At 31.5% G+C, this 9,530-nt stretch overlaps 1 pseudogene; it reads left to right on the plus strand.

Moving 5' to 3' along the window:
• The first annotated feature begins 616 nt into the window (after positions 1-616).
• Positions 617-6,233, plus strand: LOC149154645 (benzyl alcohol O-benzoyltransferase-like; annotated as a pseudogene).
• Positions 6,234-9,530: the final 3,297 nt, after the last annotated feature.

The raw sequence follows: 9,530 nt of genomic DNA on the forward strand, positions 1-9,530 counted from the left end.
CTCGGACACAGCACTCGAAGTAGTGCATTTTGTTCAAAGTGGCAATGATCTTTGCATGCTCCTCTCGCCTCACCTGCTTCGAGGTTTCCAAGTGTTCAAGTACCGACTGAATCAAATCTCAACAGAGCTCTAAACAACAATCTTGTCTCTGACTGCATCCTAAATTATGAGCCTTCCCTTGTTGCCCGGACCGTCGCGATGAATCATCCCACCCCGTTGTTGGCTCTGTGGGGTGCAACTCCCACGACCAGCCATCGAGCCACCATGACAGCGACCACCACATGCCTAATAATCGACCCGACCAGAACGACCCGCCCTGTTGCCACCGCGACCGCCAAAGACCACTCATCTCGAGTGACCTGCAATAATAGCACCCTGCCTAGAGCTACTGGTTACCATTTCCATCTGCGAGAGAGACACACAGCCCCTTGGGCTACCTGAATTGGGCTTAAGCTGCGAAGAGGAATGAGCAAAACAGGAAGTCAGATGCATTATGACCAACCCTACACTGCTGGAATGAATTGAAGTTGACCAATAGGTGACTTCATGAAACTCAACTGTGATCGAGGAGAAACGCCCCACCTCTGCTGGCGGAACCACAACCAACCAACCGAGGATGAATGTAAAGAACCACAATTCCAAACCAATAATGAGGACCTGACTCTACAATTCACAGTTCCTCTCCTGAATAGGATCCCCGCTAACCAAACCACCCAAAATCCAGCACACGTGTTCCACAAACATCGCTTGACCTTGCACGACCCCGTGAGGGGACCACTAAAGGTAGCGAGCCAAATTTCACTCCAGTGCGAGGGGGATGCTACTAGACCCCAACAAGACTAGCAAAACAAAACCAAAGCCAGAACTTGGCCAAATCCTTCCCTGTGCATGCCACCTCTCCTAGACAGGTTGCCCTCGGAAACAATCTCTCCTTTGCTCAAAGCTCAAACTACATTTACCATAACAAGACCAAACCCATAATGTCTGATAGCAAACCTCGCCACCCTCCATAAATCATCGACGGACGCCACCTCCAACGATTTTCAAGACTGATTGAGGTCTCACACAAGTTACATTAGCATCTCCCGTACACAAGGTGCATTGAGAGGATGGAGAGGCCGGTCCTCGTGCCTTTAGCCATGTAGTATTCATGAATACCCATGTGTTACCTCAGTATTGTCATTAACTTAATTAATCACCCCATAAAAAAATAACTTTTTATTTTATAATATATATGTGAAATTATAATTTTTATAAAAATATATATTCTAAATCATTAAATATACTCGAACTATATTTATATTTATTATAACTATATTTTAATGTTTCATCAATTTATATCCCTCAAACTTATCTTCACTTCCTAATATCACATCGCCATTCTTCTCAAAGTGTCTTCACCTCGTAATATCACATCACTATCCTTTTCACCGTAATATGTGAAATGACATTGTTGGGTTAGAGGTTATTTTCCCTTGTATCTTAGTATATTATGCCATTTTTCATCATTCTATGGAGACTTAGGGATAACGTTATAAATAATATTTAAAAGAAAATGAATAAAGGGAAGAGAAGCTTGTGTCGTGTAGTTGATAAAATATAATTTATCATGAGGCTGATAAGAGAATATATTTTATTAATTTACATCTTGAGTGATTTGATTTAATTTATTGGATATTTATTAAAGAATAATAAAAATAAAAAGAGACATATTAATTATTTGGTTATATATATAAAATTAAGATTAAATATTATTTAAAAATATATAATTTTATTAGTATTTGGTTTATTTATATGATTAAAATTAGATGTTATTTACAAGTATATGATTTTATTATTATAATTTTAGTAATGTCATTTTGAGGTATTGATTTTTTTTTGTAGATGTCATCTAAGTTGAAATTGTCTTTTTAGTTTTAGAGTAAGACTTAAAAGTACTAATGATTTGTCAATAGCTTATTTTCCTAAGATGTAAGGAATAAGTTAATGAACCTATCCCCTAAAACCATATATATCAAAGAAGCCATGCAAAGTCGCATAAAGACCGTGCAACTATACATCATTCCGAAATGCATAATTAAATACTCAGATACACAATATCGATATAACATTTAGCTCTTATAAGTCCAAGAATTTGGGTCCACGAACCAGGTATCACTACGATCCTACAAACTAATATTAAATGAATGTAAGGAAAAATCACTATAAGGAGTGATCACTTATCAAACCACTAAAACAACCTTCATTAGTGTTTCCCTAGAGCAGGGCTCACAAACTCATAATAAATCTCAAGAATCCAACCCAATGTATTCAAGAATAATTAAAATGGCTCATAACAATTCAATCTACATGTGGTGGAGGGGTTCTTAGCCTTGCAACACCTCTAAATCCCATGGGATTGTGGTGTGTAAGATTCTTAATACCACCATTTGTTAGTGATTGCAACAAAAACCATAGTGGTGCCAACCCTCATGCAAGGATCTTACTACCACCTTTAATTGGTGATCACAACCATAGTAATGGTGGTGTCATGCTCAACAAATATCTTACCACCACCTTTAGCTAGCAATGACAACCACAACTGTAGTGGTGTCTTGTAACTTAGGCCCAAAAGAAAATAATACAAGGAACTAGAAATACAAAGATTAAGTACCCCTCATATTGCAGTTACACTCCCAACCCCTTAATCCACACAGATATAGTTAACATAAGCGAAATTATTCCAGGCTCATCAATATCAGAGCACAATTACCTCCACAATACAAATATCCTAGAGGAAATTCCCTATGTGGTAGCCCCCAATAAGAGGTAAGTAGTTGATTTAATTATTCCAAATCAAGTAAAGGTAAAGGTAAGCTTATCATTGACTGCACCGGTGAAGGGGTTCTTTTTGTAGAGGCGGACACAGATGTTTCCTTGGAAGACTTGGGACATCTCTCTCCACCTATTCCTCGTGCTCTTGAGTTTATAAATAACACTCCAGCGTCATATTCCATCAGAAACTCTCCACTTCTTTTGTGTCAGGTTTGTATTTGTGGTTTTGATTTTTCTTAGGGTTTAAAATATTCTTAAAATCTACCATTATAAAAATTTTCCCGTTCATGCATTTATATTTGCACTAAGTTCGTTTGTTTTTTAATTAAATAAAATTATATTTATATATTATATATATATATATATATATTAAATTTGATATATGAAATTTTGTGTGATTGAATAACACGCAAGAATATTATTGAAAAATTACTAGTATATTCTTGTGGGTTGAACAATCTGCAAGAATAACCTTAAAAAAATACAAGTACTAATAATTGCAAGTCCATAAGCTGTGATAATTTGTTTAGTATCATAGCGATCAATTTTTTTTTAATTGACAAATTGAAAAAAATAAATAAATATAAACTTGTGGTGATTTGATTTTTTAGTTATCTTTTATCTCTGTGAATATTAAAACACATTTTTTCTTTGGTTTATTAATTACACTATCAAAAATAATTTTCTTCTTTGTGGTGATTTGATTTTTTAGTTATCTTTACCTTTGTGAATATTAAAATACATTTTTTGCTTTGGTTTATGAATTAGAATATCAAAAATAATTTTCTCTTTGTGGTGATTTGATTTTTTAGTTATCTTTACCTTTGTGAATATTAAAATACATTTTTTCCTTCGGTTTATGAATTAGAATATCAGAAATAATTTTCTTCAAACATTACAAAAAAATGCATGAAAAAACTACAGTTGTAAAACTCCTCTACATTTTTTTGGCAAAACATTGTTTTTTTAAAGATAGCAATTACCACGTGCCCGTCTACTATGAAACGATGGGATTTGATTAGCCAATTCCATTTTAAATGGAGAACAATAAAAATTGTTAATTTGTTGATTTCAATTTTGTTGGAATACATTTAAATTTGATTACTATAAATGACCTTAATATTATTCAGGTTTATGAGAATTTATTTAATACTTAAAACATAAATTTTTGATATATGGAAATTATTTGAAGCTATTTTTAATATTACAATCCTATTTTTTATATTTTTAGTTTTGAAATTTTGGTATGATATTATTAATTTTTATTATTATTTAATATTAATAATCTAGATAGATTATGTTTCTCAATAATTTTAGAGAAAAAGTGGCTATACATTTTTTCTCTAGAGGCATATTCTACAATCCAATATGATGTGTAAGGGTATAGGTCCATCATCAAATATAAATCAAAATAAAAAAATTAAAAATTTAAATAACTATACAAAACATTTAAATAATGTGGGCCCATAATTTTTTTTTAAATAACAATATAAATACACAATTAAAAATCCATCCACCTGTAAATTTTCTTTTTGGTGTGTAGAATTTGAAGAAAGATTTGCACCTCAAGGATTTGATTCCTTTGGATATAGAAAGAAAGAAAGTATGGGACAGATTGTTTCTTCATCTGCTTGATGTATTACCTATGAGACAGATTGCTTCTTCATTTGCTTGATGTATTCGGCACTTTTTCTGTGAAGCTTCAAAATAAATGCTCCAAACTTCTTGACAAACCCCTCTCTAAATAGATTATCCGAAGTTCTGTGTTGTCTTTGAAGGCCTCACACTCTAAAATGAAATGTTTTTCTATTTCCACTTTTACCGAAGAACAAAAAATGCATACTCTTTCCTCCCACACTTCCTTTGGCCTTTTCCAGCTCCCTATTTCACAGTGGAGTTGATGAGAATTAGTCCTTAACTGAGCAATAAGAATTTTGGCTCTCCAAGAGATATTGGCCTCTATGTATGCTTTTGGTTGATGACTATGAGTGAGATTAAACACTTCAATATAGTACTTTTTTTTTCTTCCTAGTGCCTTATCCCAAGTACACTCATGGAACTTTTCTATAACAAAAGCTATTATTTCTTTCCTATTTATGGGACACTCGTTCAACCAAATACCCCATTTACTCAACCATTTGTTATTTTGCTGCATCCAAGTTTTTTTGCTCTTGCACAATCTATCATTAAAGACATTCTTAGGCCATCTACCCTCTTCTATTTGCTCATTTTTTTTAAATACCTTATAACTCACACCATAACAATTGCTTCAATAAGAGCAGTCCCTGTTTCACTTTACAAAAGTAGCATAAAAACCTACACTTTTAATCTTAAATTTGTTTGTAATAAAAAACTTCTCAATTTGATAAATAGAAAATCATTTTTAAAAATATTCTAATTTTTCTTTTCCATTTCAAAATTTTCTTCGTTTATAATATATACTCCCAAATATTTCTCCAATGGGATTTTAGAGAGTTAAATATTTTCGTATCGATTCCTTAAACTTTGGTAACGTTTATGGTTGAATCTTTCACAGGTAACGCGTCTAAAATGTGGTGGCTTCATATTAGGTTTGCATTTCAGCCATTGCATCGCTGATGGCGTTGGAATCGCCCAGTTTGTGCTGGGTCTGAGTGAAATAGCCAGAGGAGCAGCGACACCCACGGTTCCTCCCGTTTGGAAAAGAGAAATCCTTCGACCCAGAGCGCAGCCTACCGTGAAATCCCCTGCTATCGGCCGTTTATATTATGATTTTGTAGACAAATATCGAAAATCGGTGGTGCCAGTGCGTGCAGGAGAGGGAATGAGCTCAAAATGGTTCTATTTTGGTCCAGAAGAAATAGGAGCTTTGAAACGGCAGGCAAAGGAGGTGAGGCACTGCACCACATTCGAAGTAATAGCGGGTTGCTTGTGGCAATCGAGAGTAAAGGCTCTCAATTTCCCTGCGCACCAAGACTCGGCATTATTGTTTTCCGTGAACGCCCGTTCTCGATTTCGACCGCGTCTTCCACGGGGTACTATGGAAATGTAGTAGCATGCGGCCACGCTATAGCAAGAGCCGGAGATCTGATTGACCAGCCATTGTCTTTCGCCGTGAAATTGATTAACGAAGGCAAGAAAATGGTGGACGAAGAATACGTGCGGAGCTGAATGGGCGTCCACTCGGCCCACCGCGCGGTTGTTTCATCATTTCGGATGTTTCCGATCTTGTAGTCGCGGGCGCAAATGCCGACTTCGGGTGGGGAAAAGCAGTGTATGTGTGTCCTGCTTCTTCCCCGGTACCCAACCTTTCGTCTTTGATGAGGGCCTCAAAGAACGACGGTGAAGGAATCAGAGTTCCTGTTTGTTTGCCGTCGGAGGCTATGAAAATATTTGAAGAAAACATTTATACACTAACCAACGGCGTCCTTCGTACCTAGCACATAACTTCGTTGGTGCAGAAACAGTGTCAAGCTAGATTGTGGGTATTCTTAAGTTGATTGCAGATTCCCTGAATATTCGGGAATTTGACGGACATGGGTGCGGTCAACGCCTATGTCTCTCTCGGATCCCAGAGTATTTGAGGAATCTGCAATCCACTTAACCTCAGGGCTAGATTGTAAGTTACTTTTCTTGTCCCAAAATTAGTCATTTTTAGGATTAAGTAGAGATCAGATTGCTGTTAGTGGTAATGTATAAGTGATTATTTTATTAAGAAGTGCTGCAGGGTATTTAGGTTAGTGGTAATGTATAAGTAATTATTTTATTAAGAAGTTTAAATAAGTGTTTTTTAAGAAATAATGTTTTAGGAAAAATTGTATAAAAAATTATGATTTGTATTGGTAACCGTTAAATTTAACCATGATTAATAGATAAATAGAATTTTATTGTTTTGTTTTTAATAATTTGAGATATGAAATTGATAAATTAATTGTTTGCTTAAGTATAAAAACTTGCATAAATTTGAGTGGGTAGTAAAGAACCCTTGGTAAGTATATTTATTTATATTTTATTTCTACTCATTTTTTTATGCAAAAACTTAAATTATAGTAGGAATCAAGTGAGTATGAGATAATTTTAAGGATTTTATTTTTAAATGGTTTTATGCCAAGATTAAGAACAAAAAATCATTGTACACAAATGTATAAAAATCATGTATGAATATTGCAACCATAAAATATGTGATGTAGTTATTTACATAACATTATATTGTGTAAAGGTTGCAATAAGACTTTAAAGTTTTCAATTAAATGTTTGGAAAATGATTTTTTTAATAGTATTGAAAAATAATTATTTATTTTTTCAAAATTAAACATTATAAATTATATTGGTCAATACTAAATTAATAGTGATCATTACACAAATCCAACCCTAGAGTCATTTTGACCAGAGCTAATAACAAAAATCTTATCAAAATATATCTTAAATATTTTAATTTTCTATTTTAAATTTATATATTATAAATGCATTCACATAAGTGACATTTTAAAGGCATTCAAATAAGTGACTTGTTTTATAATATATAATTTTATTGCTTAAAAGATAAATTTAAATATTTTATTGTTTAGTATTTTTTGTGGGGAATAAGTGACTTGTTTTATCATATATAATTTTATTGCTTAAAGGATAAATTTAAATATTTTATTGTTTAGTATTTTTTGGTGGGGTGTTGTGAGGATATTTTCAAAACAATATGGAAGATATTTTGTAACTTCCATATTTTGTAATGAAATGTTAAATAGATTTTTATTTATTAAAAAGATATAATGCCGAGTCTATTGAAAAAACACAAAAAACAGAAATAATTATATAAGTTTTAAGTCATTTCAAGTTTTTTACATGTTATATACATATATGAGGGAAATGTATAATTCATTTAATTTCTAATACGAAATTGATAGGTGACAATTAAAAAATATAAATAACAAAAAAGGTAAAGTGTTTATCATAAATAAAATATTTCAATATCAATTCTTTTTGTATATGTAAAAGTAAAGAGAGAGATTTTTCTTTCATTCATAGGTGTTTGAGTGGAGAGGCTCATTCTACAACATAGTATGATGTGTAACCCTATCAGTTCGTAATCAAAGTTGAAATTTTGCTCATGTAGGTCAAAATAAAATTAAAATTAAAAATAAAGAAATAAATAGCTATACAAAACATTTAAATAATGTCGACTCATAAAAAAATTTGCAAGTGAAGAAATTGGATCTCCCTGGGCTAGATCTGTATTTAAGATGGATCTATGCTTGTTTCTAATTCATCGTAGGAGGAAAATGTGTAGTTCCTTCCATATTTAATACAAAGTTGACAAAGAAAATTATTAATAACAAAAACAAATCAATATAACATTTTAATTTGAACAAGATCATAAATAAAATATTTTAGTGCCCATAAATTAACCACAGACATCAAAACACTGCCTTTATCATACATTTCAAGTTCTTAAAATTTAAATACTCATAAGATATATATATATATATATATATATATAAAAAAACATGCAACAAGATTCTTAACCATGAAGATTCACCCCAATTTTATCATGAGATTTTTAATCTATAAATATGCTTTGTTATAATATCATGGGCCAATATCATGACTTGTCAATATCATAAACCATAACTTATTTTTACATGACACTAGTTCATATGCCATTTTTTTAATTACTGAATGTAATTAAAAAAGAAAAAAAAACATAATTACTTCAAAAATAAATCTTAAGCTTTGATTTGTGTATACTACTAAGAATATTCTAAAATATTCCATGAAGATTAAATCCCTACCATTTACCTAATAATTATTGATAAGTTAATTAAAATTCTAGAAACCTTATTTTAAAATAGACATGCCTCTCAACATAATTAAAATAAATTTACGCTAATTTTAATAATATCATTAAAATCTTTTAACATAATTATTTTTCAAATCACAATTTTAAATTACTTAAATTATATTTTTAAAACATTATACTATCTATTAAACACTAATGACACTCAAAGTGAATAATATTTTTGTTTTTATCACTATATATATATATATATATATATATATAATATGAAAACAATAAAATTTATTATAATTTGATTGTAATATTATAATACTATTTTAAAAACAAAATATTTTAAATTACTAATAAATAATAATAAGTATAATAAAATAATGTTGATATAATTTCCATTAGTTCAATCACTACATGTTGAATTTATATTACTCAATTTTTTTGTCATAGTTTCTAGTTTTGTTATTTTAATAAGCCCGGAGAACAAAATTTTATTCCTGGTATGGAATATAAATACATTTTCTTATTAAAAAGAAAAAAACAAATTCTAATTTTAAAATTACCAAATTAATATGTAAGAACTTTTTGTTTATTGGGTTGGAGTATACTTTAAAAATTCTTTTGCTTGGCTAAGAGCCCATTTTCTTCTGGTTAGCCATCAGGGACTAGAGGCATTTAACAGGAGTGAAAGCCTTCCCCTTTAAGGATCACTAACCAGTAATTCTAGGTGATGTGATTTTCTTTGAATAACAATTATGAATCAATTTGCATGGCTCGACTGTTCCCACTACTGGTTTTTTTTTTTTTTTTTGGTAAATCAAGATTCTATTCATTCTTCCAAAAAAAGGTACAACAACAGCAAAATGCAAGTAGCCTCACCTCGACTAGGTTTGTTGACTACCACGATTTGCATACGACAAAGAAACAAAGAAACATCTAAAGACACAGTCCATAA

This window comes from Pinus tabuliformis, chromosome 9, assembly GCF_031772625.1.
Source record: "Pinus tabuliformis cultivar Carrire ecotype Pingquan chromosome 9, CPIR1, whole genome shotgun sequence".
Taxonomy (NCBI): domain Eukaryota; kingdom Viridiplantae; phylum Streptophyta; class Pinopsida; order Pinales; family Pinaceae; genus Pinus; species Pinus tabuliformis.